This window comes from Peromyscus californicus, unplaced genomic scaffold (assembly GCF_007827085.1).
Source record: "Peromyscus californicus insignis strain IS unplaced genomic scaffold, ASM782708v3 Scaffold_1__1_contigs__length_55948999, whole genome shotgun sequence".
In the NCBI taxonomy this organism is placed as follows: domain Eukaryota; kingdom Metazoa; phylum Chordata; class Mammalia; order Rodentia; family Cricetidae; genus Peromyscus; species Peromyscus californicus.
Window position 1 is genome coordinate 32,552,708 of NW_026294492.1, and position 25,064 is coordinate 32,577,771.

Genomic DNA, 25,064 nt, shown 5'->3' on the forward strand with positions numbered 1-25,064 from the left:
TAACATTTAGTGTAGCATGAACAACCACACAGAAATGCAGTTTAGTAAAAAAGATGAGCTGTAGCTATTAGGAGCACTTTCTGAGAAACCATGAGAACTGGAGTTCAAATTGAAACATCCGTGTAATAAGCCCTGTGCATACCTATAATCCCAGCCCCAAAAGGGACAGAGAAGGGAGGATCCCAGAGCTTGCTGATTTCCAGACTAGTTGAGGAAACAACAGGGAGAGATCCTGCCTCGAAGGAATAGGTGGAGAAAGGGAAGATGTTCGGTGGCATCTTCTGACCTCTTTGCACATGCACACACACATACACACACACTCACACTCACAAAGGGGGGAATAAACAACTTGGGGGGAGAAAGAGTGGGATAATATAAGAGATTGGAGGGAGAAACCAGACTTTTCTTGGTTCTGCCATATACCACTTCTCCCTCCCCGAGTGTGGGGCAGGAGTCATTCTAAAATGAGTCTTAAGATCCATAATCACACAAGACAGACCAAAGAATTTCCTTGTGGTAAACACTTATACAAAAAAACTAAAACCATAAAGAAGGTTAGAGTAATGTTTCTAGACTAACATGGTTTGATGAAACGTCCTGGTTGCTCTGACTCATCTTGTAGAGAAGGAATCTTCATTTCTGTGGCCTGCCATGATATAGAGAAGGTATCAGGAGAAGAAGGATGGGGAGGTCATAAAGAGACCTTGCTTCTGAGGCCATTCCAACATCCTTCAACTCAAAGTAGTCAGCTGAAGTGCCATAATGTATAGGCTTGTTTTCTGAGTGCCAGCACTCTAGATTCTGAATTTCCCAAAGATGAGACTTGTGTCCCTAGCAGATAGCCCTGAGCTCTGAGAAGTGTCTCTCTAGCAGAGGCCACCATGAAGGCTTCCTGATGCCTCACCGCCTCTCCCTCTGCTTGTAGTGTCCCTCCTGCTCATAACAGTATGAGGCATTGCTTCATAGTATTCCATTCACATGTCCGTGCGTGAACAAGAATGTGAGATACTTGACACCGGAGATAAACAGTGTCTTGGTGTATGAAAGCATGTTCCCTCTGCTTCCACGTCCAGTTCAAAGAAAGATCTTAAGGGTAAAGTGGCCCTAACCCTTTATATAGAAAATATTAACGCACCTGCTTTGAGGCAACCTTGTGGCCAAACCTAGAGAAGCTTCAATTCTGCAAAGGGTAGTAGTGAGGGAGAGAATGGATGCAAGCATACCAATGGAGGTTACTAAGACATCCAGAAGAAATGGAGAGACCACAGAAAACAGAGGTGATGGTGCAGATGAGGATATGTTGGATTTAAAGGAGATAAAGTTGTCAAGATTTGATAGTGAGACAAGAAATCAAGAGAAGCAAGGTGTCAAGCACACATCATAGGGATCTGGCTTGCAGAATTGAATTGGTGGTGGACACAGCCACTAAGGTGGTACAGCATGAGACCAGGCTCTCTGGTGCAGTACAAAATGAAACAAAAAGGAAAGGTGGCCCCTCATGTATGAGCAAGGCAAGGTCATGGGATGTCCGTGTTCCTCCCTTAAAGAAGCCGTTTGACCACATATCTATGATAAGAAGGATACCTCATCCAAAGTCATGCGTGGGTCTAAAAGGCAATAATGTGAGAAGAAGTAGATTCACTCCACTCTTTCTTCTCAGATTCTTCTCCACCTCTGACCCTCTCTGAGACCAGCAAGGGGAGAGAAGACAGGGATCTACAGAGATGGTCCCCTGAAGCAGAGAACTGTGTTTTCAAATGGCAAAACCCATTCTCCCTGTGTACAAGTGAACTATCCCAGAAATAGTCAATGAGTATGAACATTATGCCCAGGTACTTTCAGGCACGTTGTCCATCGCCTTCAAGGAAGGGGATTTTAACCCGACTGCACGACGCTAACGCTGAACTTTTTCCCTAGTCCTAGTGAATGTCTTTGACCATGCAGCAAGGCTGACCTCTTACATGCAAAGCAGACATTTCCAGGTCGTTCAACACATTGGCAGCGAGGTCTTTGACCACACAATAGAACAAAGTAATTGGCCTCCACAGAGATCAAAACCACAACCTTGTCCTTATTTGATCATCCTGTCAATGGAGTGCTTAAGGCAAACTCTTGCCCTCACCAGGCTGCAAAACATTTTATTTCCCTTCAGACTTGGAGGGTTGCTGATTTATTAAAACATGCTCAGCCTTTCAAAATAAGCCTCTTGACAGAAGGGAAACAAGTGATGTCCCTATATATTATCAAATGGAAAAGCTCTTACAAGATCTGCCGAGGGCTTGAGCGGCGGCAGGTACCAGGTCCTGGAATCCGCTTTGGAGCAAAAACAGCTCCCAGCGCTGGTCCTCGGGTCTGGGGCGCCGCTCTTAGCCTAGCCACGTACTCTCACTGCCACCTGCTGGACGAGGTGAGCATACTTTTTCTGCTTCCCTTCCTCGGAGCTCCTCCCTCATCTTGCTTTTCCTCTGTTTACTCTGGAAGAATTGTGGTAACCGACCACAAGGTCTTCTGGAGGGCCGGCCCCATGCCGAAGAAAGGCAGGTAGGAAACCGTGCACACTCTGAGATCGCTGTGTGAGGAACACAGTGCAGGGGACAGAGGGAAGAAGCGCAGTGAGCCGCTCCCTGGAAGCACCTCCCACACCCCAGATTCCAGCTGTCTGCATTTCTGACCCTCTAGGCTTTGGGACCACCGTAGGAGAAACAGAAGCCTCCCGAAATCCCTTTGAATGTGGCCGGGGACACGCCTCTCTCATGATTATTCCGTTATAAGCGCAGCCTGTGTCTCTCGGGGCAGGCGGGTTTTCTGCTTGAGAACCTAATGCCTTTATTTCAGGCGACCACAACCAGCAGGCTCTTCTTCTTAAATGTCATGGAAATAAGTCCCCCTGCGCTAGAGCAATTTAAAAATTAAAGGCTTAGCTGGACCTGCTGAGTGAAAGCCGGTCTTCCAAGACCCATCAGCCGGCACAGCCTCTAGACAAGTGTTTCTCAACCTGTGGGTCGCGACCTCTTTGGGGACTCAAATGACCCTTTCACAGGGGTCGTCGCCTAAGACCATCGGAAAACACACAGCTATTTACATTATGATTCATAACAGTAGCAAGATTATAGTTATGAAGCAGCACCGGAAATAATGTTATGTTATGTTGGGGGGGGGGGGTCACCACAACATGAGGGTCCCAGCATCAGGAAGGTTGAGAACCACTGGTCTAGACTTTTTTTGTTTTATTTTGTTCACCTCCGTGTCTCATTCTATCGACGCAGCACACTGAAGAAGGATTCTCAGTGCAAACTAGATAAGGGCACTAGACCTGGTTCCTGTCTGGAATAGAAAGATGGGTTGTCGGGTGGTGGTAGTGAAATCCTAGCACTCAGGAGGTAGAGGCAAACCAATCTCAGAGTTCGAGGCCAGCCTGGTCTACAGCATGAGTTCCAGGACAGCCCTATATAGAGGGGGGGGGGGAGGAGAGAGACAGAGAGAGAGAGAACTGGAGAGAAATGATGGTTAAAAGAAATCTTTGTACTTTTGCGAAAGCCCCTTTGTCAATGGCTGACCGTAATTCCTGAGTTAATGGAGTCCTACCTAGAAGATCTTCTCTTACACCTGCTTCTTGTAGTACCACCCATGGTTTCCCCTGGCAGTTTGGTGTTTCGGGTTTCACACTGAGGTCTTTGAACCCTGTAGAGCTGATTTTTGTACAGAGTGATAGAAATGAGCCTAGTTTTGTTCTTCTATATGAAGATACGTAGTAGTTTTCCCAGCAGAGTCTCTGTGTGGTCATGGACACAGTCAAGTATGGTAACTCTTGAGTCTCTAATCCCAGTACCAACCATAGAAACTAGGAGGTCTGTATAGACAGGCAGTGATGAGGAAGCCATGTGGTTGGGTTCAGAGCCAATGAGAAGGCAGAACAGAAAGGCAATAAAAAGACAAGTCAGACAGGAAGAAACGCTTTCTCAGGGGAAGTGACGGCAGTGACTGGTAAGCTAAAGGTAGTCTTGGCTGTTTGCTAGTGCTCTGATCTCTTGGGCTTTTAACTCTGTAAAAAAAAAATTAATATAAACAAACTAATTAAGAATCAGAGGTTGCCAGCCAGATTGACAAAGTAGCCTCATCATGAACTCATTCCATTGTAAGTTGAGTCCTGCCGTTCCTGCTTCTCTCAGCAAAGAGAGTTTGAGTCAAGCACACCCTGCATTATAGTTATCTTTATAATCTTTTTTAAAAATACTTTGCAACATCACATTTTTTTCAGTGCTTAAAGCGTGTTTTATAAAATTGTTGGTTTCAATTACTGCAGTTCAAAACATTCTGCACGCTTCTTATCTTTACTTAAATACTTCAATGATAGTCGAAATAAACAACGTTGAGTAAGACATTTAAAGAGTCTGGAGCAGAGCCCCTCTGAATGAAAAGAAGAATAATGTCACCACTGCATTTTGCTATTTCTGTTGGCTATATTTAAGACTAATTTTTAAGCCTACTTGAATAAATGAGATTTGGCATAAACTTTGTAAAATACTTGAAATGGAAAGAAAAAGATGGAAAGAGCCAGAAAGTATCTCTTGATGTCACACATACAAAAAAGAATTGAAATTCAAATGTGTTTTGACATGCCTCCAAAAAACAGTCACCCAGGTTATGCATATTCCTGTGATTGCATAGACTGTCGGAATGGTGAGGAGATTATAAAGCGTTCTGAATAATCATTTTGGAAACTACATTATGTAGACAAAACAAGCCTAAGATGGAGATGCTTGTGTACCCGCTTCCTCCTTTATCTTCGCCAGTGACTACTGCAGTCCTCTGCACCGATGCTTAGAATAAATACCTTCAGTCTTTACCTCCCTCTCTTCCTGCCCCTGCTTGCCCTCTGATAGTCAGGCAGTAAATCCTAAAGTAATGGTTTGACAGGAAGATTTGTAAAACCAAATTAGTGTCATTCTTCCATGAACAATTTTGTCAGGACTAAAGCCTGAAGGAAGGAAGGAAGGAAGGAAGGAAGGAAGGAAGGAAGGAAGAAAGGAGGGAATAGGTGTACCTTCAAGAGCATCTTTATTCATCCAACCAACATTGGAGCTCCAACACTGGGCCAGGTGCTTTTCTGGGTGCAGAAATTACAAAGATAAACATGACATGATCTCTTATATGGATGGATAGCTTTATCAAAGTCTTGGAATTCAGAAGGCTTCATTGCATACAGTTTTTGTTAACCATTCAAGAGAATAGCTTTTCATGAAAAACTCCTTAAAAGAGGTCTGTTTTACTGGACTTTCCATGAAAATCTGACTGTAGAGATACAAGCTCCAGGCCAACTCATCTATTTTCTGCTACACTTGACACCGAATTATCTGTGCTTTCCAGAAATACCCTTCACCTACTCCAGGAATTTAAATTTATACAAAGTGTTACGTAAGCTGCTCATTGAGGGCAGAGTTTGAGTAAAACATTAGAATACAGAGAGGTTTTGTAGCAAAGTGTCATATGAAGCAGATCTTGGCTAATATTCAGGGGGTGCACTTGCAGATGCGATGGGAAATGACATTCTAAGGGGGAAGGAATCATGGAAGTAAAATTATTGTATCATAAACTTCACAGCCCAGCCTTGGATACCAGAGCATCCTAGGAACCCCTTGAGGAAGGAAGGAAGCAAACTGATACAAGTAGGAAAAGAATTGAAACACCAAACTCAAAAGAAGGGACTGTTGAGAAAGAGGCCCCAGCTCATGCCCTAAAGCCACAAAGCAGCAAAAAGCTAAGCTGCCATCAAGGTCCAAGATCAATATGACATGCATTCCTGGCTTCGGGTGGCTACCCAAGCCACGCAATAAATTGTTCTCACTAAGGAGGATGGAGTCCTACACACATTATAGGTTATGGGTAAGGCTGCTGGGTGGGATTGAACTGCCTGAGTTAATTAAACTATTGGATGTGGAGCCAAAAATAACCTTGGGAAGGGGGAAAGACATCAGTACGGCCAAGTAACTTTGGCTCAAGTACATGTGAAAAACAATGGCAAAAGTCATTGTCAGCGTCAACAACACCATCATCATTACCGTCAATACCATTGCTAATGGTCCACAAACTCCCACAGTGCTCTCAGTCATTGGTGAGGCACTGTTTCCGGCACTTTACGTATTATTAACTCATTTTAACCTTCCAGCAACTCTGCTACGATCTTCCTTACAGATAAGGAGAAGACTGGGGCACATCAGAATTTCGTCATTTCTCCAGGATCATCACCTAAAAAGTGGTCAAGCCTCTACAATGCTGCGTCAAAGTAGCATAAACCAGCAGCACCATTTCTCTCGACTGCACTACCGTGTCCTCCCTCTTGTATATCTGCTTGTATATTCCGTGACTTCCTGCCTCCTTCCTTGCCACTGAGATTAGCAGCCAACACCTGTCCCTGGCAGCAAAATCCTACCACTCAATATTCTGAAACAGAATTCTGAAACAGAAAGAAGTACAAGTCAGGACAGGGCTGCGAACGTGTTGTGAACAGGGCAAGTCCACCCTCAAATCCGTCCAGTAAAACTGCCATCTCGAGGTGCCACAGACTGAGTGGCAATAAACAGAAGAAATGTCCGCCTTACTGTTCTGGAAGCTGTAAGTTCAAAATCAAGCTATCAGCAGGTTTGAATTATCCTGAGGCCTCTCTCCTTCCCTTGTCCTCACATGGTCTTGCGTTTTTGTGCATAACCACTTTACATTATCCCCTTTGTCTCCCTAGAACAGCAGTTCTGCCAGATTAGGGCCTACCCCCACAACATCATCTAACCTCAGTTTTGTTTTTAAACACCTTATTTCCAAATCCAATTACAATAGAGGCTATGAAGGCTATGATCTCAGCATATCAATTAGGGGGAACACAATTCAGAATACAGCACTGGAATTAAGTCCTACAGCAACAGAGTCTATAAACCTAAGACTGTCATCCAGGAATGACTTTTGTCTCCTCTGTATGGGAACCCCCTAAGTTCCCTCTAAGTTTTTGCCTCTTCTCAAATCAATCACTGAGCCCATGAAGGTCTGTTTCTCTGTCTTTGGGGTCTGCTCTGTTCCAAGGATCTTGAGGATTTGACAACTCTATAATCCCTTATGAAAGATGATGATAAAAGAAATGGAGTTACTTAAGCCCTCCCCAACTACATCAGAGTCAAGAGGTGGTAGAGATAAACAGGAAAGTCACACATAGCTATTCTAAAGCCCTATTGCAATCCAAGCTGAAAACCACATGGACCTAGCAGTAAGCTGTATGATTACAACTCTTATCTAGTAACTACTGACATTCACCAATTCCAGTCAACTGCTGCCAGCGCTGTGAACTCACCTTCAAAACATCCTACATGACGTCACTCCTCTGTTACTTTGTTTTCTGGAGAGCATCATAGTCTGCACATCTTGAATGGCAATTCTTCTGCTTTTCCCAAGTCAACTCTTTGCTCAGAGATTCATTTCTCTGGCACATTACTAGTTGGAGGCCACAGAAAAAGCCTGAGCTTTCCATTACTCTCCTATATATCCTAGTATTAACATAGAAACATACATGTGGCATGATATTACAATTTTGTGGAAAGGAATGACTATTTAAATTCAGTTTCATTTAGTACACACTAAGTGCTATATTTTATAATACAGTGCATGGATATAGAGGCAAAAATGGGGGAAACTGTGGCCCCTAAGCTCATAAAGTTTATAATAGTTCATCGTGAACATAGTCATTGTCATCTTCTCTAAAACATCTCCCTGACAACCAGCAAAAGAAAAAAAAAATCAAAAAGCTACAAAATCCGGTCCTTGGTACAACACAATACAAAAAAAAAAAAAAATTGTACTGCTTGCAAATACCAAGTACATTTTTTTCTTTATGCAATAAATGTCAACTTTTCCCTTAATAGGCTTTACTTTTACAAGCCTAGGAAGAGAACAGCAATTTGTTAATGCCATTTAATTGATTAAAATGGCACAGCCCCTGGATTTTTCAGCTTTCCCACATTTGCTTCATCCCACGGGGTGCCTTAAAACCGAGCTGCAGTGCACTATGACTGGGCACATTGAAGGCTGCTAGGGAATACACGTGAGGTGCTCTGCACACCTCACTTGCAAAGCAAACAGATCAGCGAGGAATAGGCAACTCCCTCTCGATTTCCACCTATTCACAGATCCTTCCCTGAGCCTTTGAAGGTCAAAAGAGACAAATGGTGCCACCACTGGGGCTGTATGTTCCTTTGAATAGAAAAAAGCCAAAAGTCTATACGCTTTGAGTATGGGGGCTGGAGTCGTGGCGCAGCAGAAAAGAGCACAGACTGCTGTTCCAGAGGACCTGGGATTCAAGCCCCAGAATGCACATGGTGGTTCACAGCCATCTAGAACTCCAGTCCCAGGGAAATCCAACACCCTTTCCCGGCCTGTGGTCACCAGGCATGCACATGATTCACAAATAGATATAGATAAGGACATAGAATATGAATAAATAAAATATTTTAGAAGAGTTGAACATGGATCTAAAGCATACCGCAGCAAGAGACAGCACAGAGAGTCACTTAAAGTCCTTTGACTCTTTCCATTCGGGAAATGTGAGCCATGGAACACTGCACAATGAAGAATGAGATGAGCTGCTCTCAACAGCTCATCTGGTAACCGATTCCAGCAACCAACTAAAGGCAGAAATACCACAAAAGTCACGGGAAATCTCCTACTCTTGCTAAAGAGGCTAACACATCCTGTACCTAACACATCCGGGCCACTCAAGTCATCCTCACCGTATATGTACAATGAACATATTTGTGAAAATTTTTTAAATGCTGGTAAGGAGTGACACACAGAGTAGTGTTTGCTGCGGTTAATGGAAACAGAGTCTAAAAAAAAATAAGCTCACACTTTTTTTAATCTGTGTGATTTGTATATGTGTATGATGTGTGTGTGTGTGTGTGTGTGTGTGTGTGTGTGTGTGTGTGCACATGTTTATGTAAGTGCAGGCATGCACATGACATGGCATGCTCGTGGAGATTAGATGATAATCTCCTGTGATAGTCTTCAGTCTACTCTGTCTACACCAGATTATCTCGCTTACTGCATACCCCAGGCTAGCTGACCTGTGCACTCCTGGGAATTCTCCTGTCTCTACTTCCCATCTCAATACAGGCGTGCTGGGATTACGGATGAATGCTACTATGACTGGGTTGATGTGGCTTCTGGAGACCCAAACTCAGGTCCACACTTGTGCTACATGCACATTTCCCGCTGAACTGTCTCCGTAGTCCAAAGACCCAAAATTTTGATAGCCTCTGCTTTTCCCTCTTACTTACGGAGAGAAGAAGGAATACTAGAAGCTATGAAGTCTATGCACTTGAAGTGGTGGGCTACTCAACACTCCTTGAGGATCCCATTTCCACTGAATGACAAATGGCAGCTCTTTTTTGTTTCAAGTTTCCAGGGCTCACTTTCATAGTACCCAAAGAAAATAATGACTTCCAAATTATTGACCTATAGAAAGCAGTTATTTTGGTTCTTATTGCTCCATACATATGTGTATATATGTATGTGTATGCATAAAGTGCTATCATCTTGCATCAAATAAAATCATATTTTTTAAGTGGCTCCTATTACCTATTGTTAGTGCAGCTTTAAAGTGGTAGCTGAACAGCCAGGAAAACCTCTAAAGCATACAGAACGCACTGAAAAGTCCGTGTGCCTCAGCCCTGCCATGTGAGGAAGATGAGGAAAGGAGAGACTCGGGCTCTAAACTAGTTGACTCTCACCTAGTAGTACATTCCTTCCTCATTTACCCCGCTCAAGCAGTAAAGTCTATCTATATCACATCAGACAGTCTTTATCTGAGAGCTGGAGAAGTGGTTCAGGGCTCAAAGAGCTTGCTGCCAAGAAGGGCCTGAGCTGAATCCCAGGGACTACATACCTAACAGAACTAACTCCCTCACACTAACATCTGAGTTTCACATGCACCTTGTACCTTCTCTCCCCTGCAAATGTGCACACAAAATACATAGTACATACATACATGCATACACACATTTAAAACAAGAAACTCTTTGTATAGATTTATTTCTTTATGTGTGTGAGTGTTTTGCCTACATGCATGTATGTGTTCCATGTGCATGCCTGGTGCCCACAGAGGGCAGAAGAGAGTGTCAGATCCCCTGGAACTGGAGTTGCCAAATAGCTGTGAACCACCATCTGGATCTAGAAACTGAACACGGGTCCTCTGTATGAGGAGCCAGTGCTCTTCACCACTGAGCCATCTCTCCATCCCGTAGGCGAAGAGGGCCTTAACCAGATCTTCAGTAACTGAGGTTGCAAAGAAAATAGCTTTTATAGATCAAGGCCTTGGGCAAGATGCAGCAGGGCCATATCAGAACTTCTCCTGACAGGCTGTAGTTCAAGCTCTTGTCCCAAACACACATAGCCAGAGAGTTAGCTTCCACGGCCACCTGAGAAGAGACCTTAACTTAGGATGGTGCTCCTGTCTTCAGTGAGTTAAGGTCCTTTCAATGCTAGCGAGACTGAGAGGAGAACGGGAGTCATAAAGTGAGCAGACGCATGGTCTCACTGTTTGTAAGTTCCTTAGAAATCATAAAGTCAGCAGACACATGGTCTCACTGTTTGTAAGTTCCTTAGAAATCTAAGGCACGGAAACGTCTCACATCTGTTTGATGATTCCAATGTAAATGTATAATTGAATAATTGATTTTTTTCAGACTTACACGTTTTAAATTAAAATGCATAAATGGTTTTCCTGTGTTTCTACATATGATTAGAATTTACAAAAGAAATTAACATCTACAATATTTGAAATTCCACTGAGTGGATAAACTAGTTTTACAGTACCTAGAGATAAATGGCTTGTTCCAAGCACTTAGTTCTTAGAAAAAGCAAGTCTATTAATGTTCAAAATACACACACACAGAAAAAAACTGCAATTAGTCGAGGTAACTGCTAAACTCTTAAACTGATAATCAGCCTGCTAGATTTATAAGTAGAATAGATATTACGGCCTGATTCCATGGGCCAACTACAAATATTTGTGTTTGTAATTTTTGTGCATCAAATTCTAATTTTAAGAAGAAAACAACCGTAAACACATCCTCTACAAATGACACCAGCCTCACAGCTTTCCTACGAGTCTCCACTGATTCTGTCTCTCAGTATTCAGTCTTCTGAAGAACAAAATCCTGATCCAGAAAGAGCCAGCTTTCCAGGAGGAAAAAAAATTTCATTGACATACTAAATGTGAATCTATTTCCTTACTATACTTAATCTCTATATTTAATAAAATCATAAAATAATAAAAAGTCAAGTTCAAATTAGTGTCTGGTATTTCATCCCATTATCTAAAACCACGACTACATAATATATTGGCTTCCCAGTAAGGGAACTTCCTCTCTTCTGTCTTCAGCTCCAGGACAATTGAGTTTGCATTTTCTGTGCCTCCATCTGTATCTGTTAAAATTTTACAGAAGCTCTCTCACTCTCTGCTGCAGCCTATCTGACTCTTTAGAAAGACCAAGGAATGGAGCTAGGGAGCTGACTCAGTGTGTAAACGCACTTACTGGAAATCATGAAGATCTGGGTTCAAATCCCCTGCATTTTCATGAAAAGTTGAGTGTACTGTACATGCTTGCAAACCCAACACTGAGCATAAGGAAGCAAGCAGATCCAAAGAACAGCCTGGCTGAAATGCCACACTTCCAGTTCAATGACAGACCCTGTCTCGGGGCCATAGAGAGGGGAGAGATAGAGTGACAGAGACCTCTAACTGGCCTCACACACATGTACACACACATGCATACACCACCCACACATAATATATTCCCCCCCAAAAAGAAAAAGAAAAGAAAAATGAGAGGCTCATGCACATGGCTGCAGAAACAATTGTAAATGTTTACAACCTGAACTCCACAGAAGCCAGAACAGAGAGGAGCAAAGGTCCAGAATGCTATAGAAATGGTGACATCCTGAAATAAAGGCCCAAGATGTCATTTTAATATTCCCGAAACTGAAGAATTAAAAACACTATCAAGTCTATTATTCAAGGCAGTAGAAGAGACTAATTAAAAATTGAAATTGTAAGCACAGATTCCATACAAATATCTAGAGTCACACAAGTACATAGATCTAAAAACATTAGGAAAAAAGCAGATGAGGAGAACAGGGTGTGAGCAGCATACTCATTCATCACAAAGTGAAAATCTTGTCACTATATGTTATATGTAATAAATATACATTATATAAGTCAAGAAATACTATCTTTTACACGTTAGCTGGATTGCACTATCCAATATAATTACCACCAGTCACATATGGCTTGTAAGCAGAAAATACTTATATAGGTATATGTATTTCAAGTTGGCATGACCCACAAGCTTAAAGCATACCACAAATTTTGAAAAGAATGCAAAAATATAAACTCAGCAATATTATTTATGTGAATTGTGGGTTGCAATAATAACAGATTAATGGGTTAAATATTATCAAAATTTGATGTGTGTGTACTTTTCCAGCATGGCTACTAGATAATTTAAGATTATTGATGTGGTTTACATTAAATTTCTATTGGACAGGATGATTTTAGAGTTTTGACATTAGGCATCAGAACTAAACACACCAAAAAAGGCTTGACCTCAGGGAAACAAGACTAAGAGAAAGAATACATAGAACTGAATGGGTGTGGGTGTGTGTGTGTGTGTGTGTGTGTGTGTGTGTGTGTGTGTGTGTATGCACGCACGCGCCTGTGTGTGTGTCTGTGTGTGTGGTGTGTATTTGTGTATGTGTGTGCATTCATGTGTGTGCCTGTGTGTGGGGGGGTTGGTGGGTGTGCGCACATGTGCCTGTGTCTGTGTCTGTGTGATGTGTGTGTGATGTGTGTTTCTGTATGTATGTGCATTTGTAAGTGTGTGATGTGTGTGTGTGTGTGTGTGTGTGTGTGTGTGAGAGAGAGAGAGAGAGAGAGAGAGAGAGAGAGAGAGAGAGAGAGAGAGAGATCAGCACTCCAGGACTGGGAGACAGCAGCATTCTCCATTACCTATAACCTGTGTTTTAATGGAAAAGATGGATAACAAACAAGCAAGTAACGATAATTTACAATGCAGCTCTATGGCCTATAAATACTCTTCCACATTTTTATATTTTCTTATAAGGAAAGAGTACATATTTCTTGGATAGATTGTGTTGGGCTCAAGGAAGAGGTGGATATTTTAAAGATCTCTTCCTGAGGAAGTGATTTGGAGAGGAATCTTGGGTGCTGGAAAGGACCCAACTATGAAAATCTGGGGGAAAGGACCTGATGCTGTCTATGAAGAATGACTTCAGGTGGCCATGGACTGAGTATGTAAAAGCAACAGGAAGACATGTGGGGCTGGAGAAGAGAGAGTGAGGATGAGAGCAGAAGGAGACGAGACAGAGGCTGCCCACCTCTGACTTCGCAGTGCCCTGCAAGCACTGATGGGGATTCAGTTTGATTCCAAGTATGGTGGGACCCATCAGATGGGTTAGAACAAGAAATGAACTATCGGGACTTTTGATTTAATGACCAATTTTCTTCTGGAATTGTAAGTAGAAAGTCAAAAAAGAAAAAGATCTCATTACCACTTTCAAGGTTAGTTAAGAAAGAATAATGAAATCAGAATTCTGTATCCAATGGAGAAGTCATTATTTGGGATAAACGGGTGGTCACTATGAATCAGCAAACAGATAACTGTTCCTGGGACTCTGTCAGGCTTCACTGCTCGGGATACTTGAAGAATTTAGGTTTCCTACTCAAAGTCTTTGGAGAAAACAAATTCTTACTGAGTCCTCTTGACTGACCAACACTATGTGGGACACTTGTCTCCCCGTCCTCAAAGTGTTCCTATGAAAGTGCTAAGATGACCCATCCCATTTTTGAAGAAATGGGCCCACGTTTTAAATAACTTGTATAAGATTTTGATACTTTTATATTTATTTATTCTGGACACACTGGTGTGCACATGCATATGCCATGGGAATCAGAGGACATGTGGGAGTCACTTCTCTCCAGCTTGTCACTCCAGAGGTTCTAGCTCAGGTCATCAGGCTTGGAGGCAAGTGCCTTTGCAGCAATGTGCCTTCACAGGATGAGCCATCCAGCCAGGCCCTGTCTAAGACTTTAAGCCAGTAAATGACAGATCTTGGATTTACACACACAGCTTTTCTGGTGCAAAGCACCAAGCTATTTTTATAGCCCTCTTCTCAGTCATAATAGGTTTCTTTAGCATTTTTAAAAGACAAATATCAAAATGAATAATCTACTTGGAGGTAAATAGTGGTAATTGCTGTCAGTTCCCAACAGTCAATTATTAGAGATTCAACAATGAAGGATAATTTGCTTGTAATTATGCAACTTGGTAGTGGCCAAGCTGGGATAATTATTAGATTTTTTCTCAAATGCTTCTATTGTTAGCCAATCCCCTCTTTGAAAATTCAAAAGTATAAAGCCATAAATTGGGCCTAAACATGAATATGAATTTCCAAGTAATAAAGGTTAATTACACTGTAGAGATGCTTACTAAAAGAAACAGTCACATGTACAAAAACAAGAAGAGTTGAAGAGTGATTTCGAAGAGGGTACTGTGAAGTAGAGACAGCAGCTCAGTGGGTGATGGACAATGATAAGCCAGAGTCCCGCTGCCATTCTGGGCTGGTGCAGACTGATCCATCAAGATTCCTACACAGTAGTCATTACAAACTACGCTCTGAGTTGAATGTATGGTTATCTTTGTGTTTCACCTGTGACTTCTCAATAAGATTTGTGCCATATTGATGAGAATATATCAAACACTCACCCCCAAAAAAATATAAAAATGGATGATATTAAGATTTTTTTTAATATGTTATGTATGGTTACTCATCAAGACCATTGAGGCAATTTCAGTGAAATAGAGAGAGAGGTAAATTCTATTGCAAACAGAGTATATTTTAAGGTATGTTGGGGGGAAAATGAAGTCTTTGAAATCGTTTACTCTAGCATTTTTAAAGTGCATTCCTTCTGACCCCGGCACCAGGACACAGTCAGGCTTTAGAAATGCTGTGTCTTAAATGAGTTTGAAAGGTTATTTGTTAGTGTTCCATTTGCCTGAACTTAGCATCTCCTATTTTTTAAGCCTTTATTCCTAACTATTTCAGGTACAAAGCAATTTCCTTTAGAATTAATTTCATTGCTTTAAATTTGCCAACTTACCATGTTTTTTTTTAAATTTCTTATTCTGCTTTCAAAATTAAAATAACTACATAATGTAAGCAAATGTGCATTGCTTTTTCCTTTTTAATTAAAAATTATAATGACTTTGATATCCCGTATTTCGTGGGACAAAACCCAGGACATGGCCCCCAAAATAACTACAGGGGATAAGCAGAAGTACAGTCTTCCTAAGCACCAAGGAAGAGGAAACTGAGTTCATTAACAGCCAGCAAGTCTCTAATGCAAAGAGAAAGCTCACCTGCCCAAGGAAAAATGCTTGGATTTCCTTTTATAATATGAAATTTAACATTTTATCCCAAAATTCATTTATATGTATACAGGACTATATGTCTTAAATTTTGTTTTGTTTTAGCCTCATAAGGAAAAAGTATTGCAAGCTGTCAAAACAGGATATTCACAATGACATTCTGCAGGACATGGGAACTCCTGTATCTATGGCCTCAACTCATTCCAAGATGCAGTCTTACTAAAACTGATGAAAATAAAGTTCTGGATGGCCCCAGTGCCAAGCCATGTCCAGTCAGAGACCAACAATCCCCACTCGAATAGTATGGTTAAATTTGGAGACAAGCATTATGCATGTTAAGTTCAAAGCCTACTGTGACATTTGGGGTGGAGGATAAAAATATATGCTGACCCTATTCTCAAATACATGGTGTTTCTAGAGCAGTGGTTCTCAACCTTCCTACTGCTGCGACCCTTTAATGCAGTTCCTCATGTTGTGGTGACCCCCAACCATAAAATTATTTTTATTGCTTTTTCATAACTGTAATTTTATACTGTTTTGAGTCATAATGTAAATATCTGTGTTTTCCAACGGTCTTAGGTGACCCATGTGAAAGGTCATTCAACCCCAAAGGGGTCACAACCCATAGATTGAAAATCATTGTTCTAAAGTTACTCAGCAGGAAGGGAAAACATTAGTAGGCAAAGGCAAGGCAACCTGACTCCACCAACATGACTGTAAGTAGTGTGGATAAGAGAGCTTTAGATCTATCCTTGAGTCATTTTTCAGGTGGTTTCATTGCCTGTGCCCACACTACTAATGGGGCTTTGAAGAGAATGGGGTTAAGTAGTTATAACTTTTATAATAAAATGTGTGTTTAGTTAGGGTTTCTATTGCTGTGAAGGGCAACTCTTATAAAGGACGTTTTACAGTTTCAGAGGTTTAGTCCATTATCATCAGGACGTGGTGGCATGCAGCAGACATGGTGCTGGAGAAAGAGCTGAGAGTTCTACTTCTTGATCTGCAGGCAACAGGAAGTGAACTGTGACACTGGGTGTAACTTGAGCCTAGCAGACCTCAAAGCCTACCCCCACAGTGACATACTTCCTCTAACGAGGCCACACCTCCTAAGAGTGCCACTCTCTGTGGGGGCCATTTTCTTTTGAACCACCACAGTGCTATGCCATAATGGATATACTGCTTCTTCTAGTGATGAGAGCTCCTCTCTGGAAGGGATCAATGAGAGCACAGCCGTCATAGGGCACACCTGAAGGACTTCACTACAGTGTGTAGCCTAAGCCCTACCCTCGGTACTAAATAACATCATCTTCAACATTCCATACATTTAGGTCTCCCTGCTGTTAAAGGAAGGGAGGGGTCATTAGCTGGCCACACATCCTTCTCTTTGCTATGAGAGTCACTGCCTTAACAATTACGCAGGAAAGGCAAATATCAAACAGGCAAAATCCTGTTCTTATTTAAAAACTGAATGGGCAATCTTCTTCAGTCTTATCATTTTCTTATAATGCATCTAGAATTTAAGTCACTTTCAACTCAAAATAACATCTGGTTTGCTACCTAATGGAATGTCAAAGATTATCAGTACAAGGAAGTGGACATTTTCAGGGTTGGAGGTATGGCTCAGTGGTTAAGATGACTGGCTACTCTTCCAGAGGACCTAGGTTCTATTCCCAGCACCCACATGGCAGCTCAGAACTGTCTGTAACTCCTGTTCCAAAGGACCTGATACCCTCTTCTGGCCTCCACAAGCTTCAGGCCCATACGTGGTGCATGGATACATGTGCAGGCAAAACACCCATATACATAAAACAAAATTTTTAAAGAAATGGAAAGTCTTAAAGGGCAACATGAACATGGCAAGCCACAGGCATATTTTCAAAAAGTATGCTTGTATATCCACAATTACTGATTTTTTTAGAAACAGGGATATAATTATACCCAAGTTAAATCATTAGGCTTTCAGTGGTTAAAACAGGTTGGAGGCAGAAATGATAGGAAATCTTGATCCAAAAGAGAAATACCAGCAACCGTAGAAGGCTGGAAACCAGGTCTCGTTAGCGTGATTGGAGTGAATGATTCCAGGAGGGCAGAGCACAACCGTGAGTGTAAATCAGACTCCCTGTTTCCTGCTGACTAAACTCTGCATGCTGCAGCTTAAAAATGCGTGTTTCTTATCTAGAAAAACATCTGCTTTTTGCTGCTAAAGGCAGGATCCTGAGGGAAGTGGTGATCTTTCCCAAGGCAACTTGATTAATAGCAGGCTTCCAAATCTCAGCTAAGAGACATTTTGAAGCCAGCAGCAGTGAGTAACTGTTTCCACAGATAATCTTGATATGCGCTTCCCTTCTCTTCGGAATTTAAGACGTCGGCACTTGGAGATGCCTTTCCTTCCCCATAGCGTCTGGATCTAGTGCTACTTCACAAGTGATGCTTGATGACCATCACACCCCTGGGCACTGGGCAGAAAGACATCTTGCTCCCGCGGAGCATGTGACAAAACGCCATCTGAATGAGACATAGTATTTAAATGGGCGTGACATGTCTAACTAGACTAAAAAGGTTGCTCCCAGAAGTTCCCTTCATTTCATAAGGTGAAAGTACAAGAACGAAACTGTATTCTCAAATACACAGAGGTAGGCAAAGAGAGCTGAACTCAGCAAGGGGAAGAATAATTCTCACGTGGGGTGAATAGAAAAAAACACTTCAAGAACAAAGCACTATTAGTTGGCTGGTTTTTATAATCCTGGAATATATCCATCAGGGCACTCACTTTGTGAAACTGCCCCAGAGGTCAAAGTGCTCATCAGAAATTGCTAGCTTCTGTCTTTAGAGTTCCTCTACCTTTTGACCTCAGCTGCTCAAATTTCTGCCTAGCAAGCTTTCTTCATACCTAAGAGATATGTTTGGGAGATATTCCTGGTTTTAGCAGGGACGACAGTGTGGAAGACCCATTGTTTTCCTGGAAAAATATTCTACTTCCTTCCTGATAAGTCTTGAATCAGATAAGCCATTTCACTGCACCGTTGGAAGATGGCTTCGGCTCATTTTCACTTTTTATAGTGTCTTATGAATTGTAACAGCCTGGTGGTGGCTTGAAAACTTAAAATAAGCAGAAATGGGAATGAGAGGGCAAAGAAAATGGAAGAGAGAGATAAATAACAATTCTTCTGAGTCAGGAATTAGGAAGTCGGCTAAAGGAGAAATGTGAAGACCTGGTCCCTGACTCCTAGGCGTGACACCTTGAGCAATTCTTGACATCGCTATCATTGTAAGAGCTTGAATTTATAGTGTTTGCGTGAACCAGGCCCTTTACATGGCTTATCTACTTTAATGCTCAGAGCAACTTTCCAAGCAAAATCCTATTCTATCACTTTCCAGCCAGAGAAAGTGATTCTGAAAACTTAATCAGCCCAAGGTTCTATAACTAGCAGATGCCGGACCCCAGGGTTCTTACCATCGGCAAGGCATTGACTTAAAATCACCCTCCCTTTCTACAGGAAAGTCAGGAGGAGATGTGTTTTTAGCTTTTTGCCACAGTGACTTAATGGCCAAAACAAAAACCAGTTTACCTCTCCTGGGTCTAAGCAGCCTAAAGAGTCGCAGATCTTTGCTGGACTTGGTGGGGAAGTTATCACCATCTTGGCGGATGCACAATAGTGTCTCTGTAATGACTGGCTGTGCTCCTGTGGCCTCTCATCTCCACACGCAAGGCTCGAAGCCTGTTCCCAGTACAGAGCAGGAATCCTGAGAAAGAAAGCATGGAAATCCTCCTGTGCCCTTGGGTCGGAGCCTGGCACATCACTTACACTCCTTTCAATTATTTAAAATAAGTCACAAACGCAGCCTAGACTGAAAGTGGGCTATTCTAGACTATAAAATCACATTGAAAATGGCACATATCCAAAGAGTAAAGAATTGGGGCACTTTGCCATTACTGTACCATAGAATGTGTGTAAATATGCTTTGTAAACTGCAAACTACCATACCACTGGATCCTTAACCACAGTCTACTCTCACTGAAAAATTCCAGTAGCTCTGCAGTCCAAGGAGAGCCTGTTTTCATGGCTGTCATGTCTTTGAGCTGAGTTTATAGAAAGGAGACAATATCACGTGTCAGGCTTTTCCTAAGTACTCTGATTTCAGAGGACACGCTCCCTTTGCTTCCTCAGGTCCTTACCCTGAGAATCAAGCCATACCCACATTCTACTAAATTAAAAATGCTTCCAGAATTTAAAAAAAAAAAAAAACAAGAAGAAAAATGTCTGAGTTTGATGTCACTTATAGCTGCCCTTTCTGAAAGCACACATTCCATCATTTTTATCGAGGTATAATGTTTTCTTTCAAAAATCAAATCCCAGGTTTACAGTTTACAACACTTCATAACTCCCCTCTACAGGACCCTGGGAGACACAGTCTGGAAGGGCATCAAGCTAGCCCCGGCATCTACACAAGGCCATGAAATTTAGCATGATTGGGGGAGGTGGGGCTGATACAATGGGAAACTCTAGAGATTACAACTTCTCTGTCTCAGAACTGTCTGGATTTGTTAAGCCTCCTGTGAACAACCTCCAAATGAGCCTGGAAAGCATGTGAGCCCTTATCACAATATCACAGCATCTCCGGAGGCCATTTATTCCCACTGTGGCTGACTGCACACTGGTATCAGTCAGGGAGACTTGAAAATCCCCTTGTTGAAGGGACACCCCAGGACAATAATTCAGTCGAGTCACCAGGCTTGAGATACGGCATCAGCAATGTTGTCAAGCATCCCAAGTGTCCTCAAGGTTGAGAACTACTCCAAGGACCGTGTTTTTTTTTTTTGTTTTTTGTTTTTTTTTTTGGCTAAAAACTGGAAGTTTTTGTACTAGGCTCTAATATGTGAGAGGTTACAGGTCTATTTCTCTCTTTGATTTGGAGTCTTTTCCACTAAATTCTTTTAAAGCAATGTATAGTAAAAGATCCTTTGGAGCCGGGCGGTGGTGGCGCACGCCTTTAATCCCAGCACTCGGGAGGCAGAGCCAGGCGGATCTCTGTGAGTTCGAGGCCAGCCTGGTCTCCAAAGCGAGTTCCAGGAAAGGCGCAAAGCTACACAGAGAAACCCTGTCTCGAAAAACCAAAAAAAAAAAAAAAAAAAAAAAGATCCTTTGGAGTCAGAATTGCAGTTATATTCCTGCTCTGTAACTGTGGGTTGTATGATTTGGATCAAGTTATTTAACCTCTCCGGGTTTTGATTTCCTTCTCAGATATATGATATAATCGTTCCTACCTGATGAGATACTATAAAGAGGAAAGTAAGTATATAAAATGCCATCTATTGCCCATTGTTACCCTGCCTTGTCTCCCCTAAGGATGCTTGATGAACTTGCTTCCATCCCTGAGTGTTAGTGGAAAGCTGAAGCAAAGGAAGGAAGGAGATTCAGTGTGTATTAATGGGTTTATACCCACTAATGTGATTGATTAAGTGATGGAGCCCAGTTGTTGACTCTCACATACATCTGGGAATCCTGCCTCTGCTTCCCTCGGGGTCAATTATTACTCTCTATCTGCGTACTGAGGTCTACCCCACAGGATATCTAAATGTCACTTGCTCTTATGTCCAGACACATTATCAGTGGGTGTTTTTATCCATCTGTCTAACAGTCCTGATTCAGCAGGTATGGGGGAAAGGCCACAGAGAGAAGTATGACCAAGGACACAGCCTCAGACTGCTTGCCACAAAACCAAAGGACCAAATTAGACTGTGGCATCATCATTACAGCGATAATGGGGGAGGGGGGATATGGTTGTGAAATAGTGGAATCCTAAGTCTCCCAGGAAAGTCTCCAGCTACACTCTGCACAAGAGTGTGCACACATTGCTGATATCTTTAAACAATCTGGTACCACAGAGCAAATGTACTTGTCCCTCTCTTTTTCTCTCTCCACAGGTAACAAATAAAAGATGAATTCCCATTGGGGGAGGATATATTTTTAATGACTAGATATGTTATTCTCCTTATGGTTCATTTTTTTTAATCAGAGGAAAAGCTTTACAAATTAATGTCGAATAGACAGGAGCAAACCAGGAATTAATTTTTTTAATATCGTTGATTAATTACATACAATCAAATGCTTTTTTTTTTCCAGTGCTTGAAATCAAATGCAAGGCTTTTTGTGCTGGTTAGGCAATAATTCTACAACTGAGTTACAGCCCAATCCATATATTTAGATCGTAATTTCAAAATCACCGACGTCAGTGGAAATATGTCTCCCCTAGTAGCCTCCCACACCACACATGCTAAAGTAGGTCATGCGGTTTATCTCCTCAACCTGGGTCAGATACACCGCCTTTAATTCTCACACGACCCAACGGGGTCAAACAGAGGTGATTAATCTGTGTGGGCACAGCTTTGCTTATCTACATTGTATTTCTTACGAATCCAAGTATTTCCTCACATTAATGTACTTGGCTTCCACACCTAGGGAACATCCAGTCAACCTTTTAAGTCTGTGGAAAATGAAATTGTGTTGATCAAAGGTAGTTGTTAATGTGTGTTGTACAAGTCATTGATCACATGTGTCAGCAAAATCAATCCTGCCATTAAAAAAGCAAGTGTCTACTTCTTCATGTATTTGAACATCTTCATCTTCCTCATTAGAGATCTGTAAGCACAATACTCACTGCAATCCTAATGGCAAATTACAATTAGCCACTATGCAGAGTAAAGCTCAGCACTCTGCCCTTCATTGACAAATGACTGGTGACATTTGAGAGGGGCACTGCAGAATCCAAATCAAAGCCACTACCTGCTTTTTTTTTTTTTTTTTTTTTTTTTTTTTTTGACAAGCCAAATCAAAGCCATCACCTGCTTTTGTAGTCAGGTGCTTATTTGCATAGCCACGCCCCCTGCTTTGCATAATGCCTGGAGCTGCTTTCCACTCTAAAGGCAGAACTGACTGTGACTAGTCTGTAAAACCAAAAGCATTTCTTATCTGGCTCTTTGCAGAAAGTTTACCCACCCCTTGTCTCAACTGTATGATTCATAAAACAGACATTGCTACAAACTTGGGGACCTGCCCATCGTAAAGGTCACTGCACATTCCTCACATAGGCAAGCTCTGTTAACATCTCAACCATAGAGCTACTTTCCTGGTGAAAGTCCTCAAAGGGGAAAAAAAAGGCATAAACTTGGACTTTGTTTTTAGATAAAGCTGAAAACATCCTAAAGAGGGACAATCTCTAATTTCCCAGGCAAGGCAGCTGAAGTGAGTCTCTCGGTATTGCCACAGAAGAGCATTAAAATGCCCTGCAGCAGATTTGTTTAATTAATAAGATACTCTGGGAAGTCAGTCTGTTCCCAGGAGGACCAGGAGTTTGCACACAATATGCATGCCGTAATAGCTACATTGATGGGAACCTTCGATTCTGATTTATTCCCTGAAGCTCTTGGAATGCTCAATATAACCCAGGGCATTTCCATCAATTTTATTAGGAAATGGTGTGCAAGCGTGAAAGAGTACCTTTGAAAGGAACTTCGTTGATTAAACAGACACTAGAGAAAGTTTCAGCATACACTGTGTGATTTTTAATCTCCCCCAAGTCTTGAATTTTTTTTCCTTAGATATGATAGCCCACATGAGGTACTTGTTTGAGTTTTAAAATACTTACCTCCTCCTTGGAGTTGAAGATAGAGACCAGTTTAATTCTGCCATGTCACAATATTGACTATAAGAGGAAAGAAATGCTGGGTGGTTCCTTGTCTCCGATACACCCTGGCAATTATTCTTACATCATTTACCTTTCCTCCCAAAGTTCTTTCAGATTTATTCCCAAGTAGGAAAGGTCAGAGACAAAACTAAAAAAGAAATGTAGTTAAGGACTGTAAGACCTACTAAAACTCACGGTTGTCATTCATTTTATTGTTTAATACTAGGCACTGTGATGAGAACAAAGAGGCCTCAGACATGGTCCCCAAGCACCAAGGTCATGCTGCACGGTGGAATGCAACAAGAATTAGGAACACAAAGCAAAGACCACAGTACAGTGAAGGATGCTGACAAGACACCCAGGCCAGACTCTCTCTGTACTTCAAAACAAGAGTTAGTGACATGGAAGTGAGAGAGGGATGTGTGCTGGCTAGTTTTATGTCAACTTGATAAAAGCTAGAGTCCCTGGAGAGGAAAGAGCCTCGATTGAGAAAATGCCTCAGTAAGATCAGGCTATCGGCCGGGCAGTGGTGGTGCATGCCTTTAATCCCAGCACTCGGGAGGCAGAAAGATCGGGCTATTGGCAGGCATGTAAGCTATTTTCTTAAGTGGTGATTGATGTGGAAGGACCCAGTCCATGGTGGGCAGGGCCACCCCTGAGCAGGTGGCCCTGGATTCTCTAAGAAAGCAGGCTGAGCAAGCCAGTAAGCAGCACCTCTCCATGACCTTTGCATCAGCTTCTGCCTCCAGGTTTCTGCCGTTTGAGTTCCTATCATGACTTCCTTAAATGATGGACTGTAGCATGAATTGTTAGAAGAACTTATTAATTAAACAAACCTGGAGCAAGGTATTGGGGTGAATGCTGGAAGATCAGAGAGACTGAATAAGCCGCAGCCACCTCACCTTGCCAGTTCCTCGGCTGATCCTGTTTCCTCAGACTGGAAGCCTCTGAGTCCTCATCCAAATAGATCTCAGCTGAACTGCTGCTCAAAAGCCTAAAAGCTTAACCAGCTAGTTCCTGGTTTTCACACTTTATATACCTTTCTGCTTTCTGCCATCACTTCCTGGGATTTAAGGCTTGAGTCACCATGCCTGGCTGTTTCCAGTGTGGCCTTGAACTCACAGAGATCCAGAGGATCTCTGCCTCCCAAGTGATAGGATTAAAGGATTAAAAGTGCTACCATTTTCTGCCCTGTATATTTAGTGGCTGTTCTGTTCTCTGACCCCAGATAAGTTTATTGGGGTGCACAATATTTTGGGGAACACAATATCACCACAATGTACTACAACATGGAAGTGTAAGCCAAATAAACCCTTTCCTCCCCAACTCGATTTTTTGTCATAGTGTTTCATCACAGCAATAGTAACCCTAACTAAGACAGGGTGTGAGCATGAAGTTTGATGTTCAAAGAGAGGGAAGTGAGAGAAAACAGGAAGTATTTTTTACATGGGCTAACAGTGAAACATCCTTGGAGTCTTGAGGGAGATGAGCATAAAACTGAAAATTTGAACTTTTAAGCTCCGATGTGCACCCTACACCAAACACTTGCTTTTCCTGATTTCTGGCAGAGTCACCTAGACATGCCTTTTGACTGATGACATTGTCTTAAAGTTTAACTCCCCGCAGACCAGGAAGTCCTTCTGGCTCTAATCTTCTATCAGTATCCAAAAACCGATCCCAATATCCTCAACACAGGATCATCCACCTCAGTTTGAACACTTCCTGTGTTGGCAAATTTACTGCCCTGGGGAGCAGCTTATTTGAATTTCTATGTGGCAAACTGGAAAGCATGTCCCTGTGAAGTCTTCTTGACTTCAGTAAGACATGGGCCAGCAACTCTTTCCTAAGGAAAGGTTCAAATCACTGTAATTAGAGCCCATGATGAGAGGTAAA

At 42.0% G+C, this 25,064-nt stretch overlaps 1 long non-coding RNA gene across 1 annotated transcript in view; it reads left to right on the plus strand.

Annotated features, from left to right (window-relative positions):
• The first annotated feature begins 2,411 nt into the window (after window positions 1-2,411).
• The window catches only part of LOC128115567 (uncharacterized), a 33,048-nt gene continuing 10,395 nt past the window's right edge, over window positions 2,412-25,064 (plus strand). Inside the window, exon 1 of the long non-coding RNA XR_008220203.1 lies at window positions 2,412-2,541. This is a non-coding gene — a long non-coding RNA (uncharacterized LOC128115567). The remainder of the gene's footprint in view (window positions 2,542-25,064) is intronic.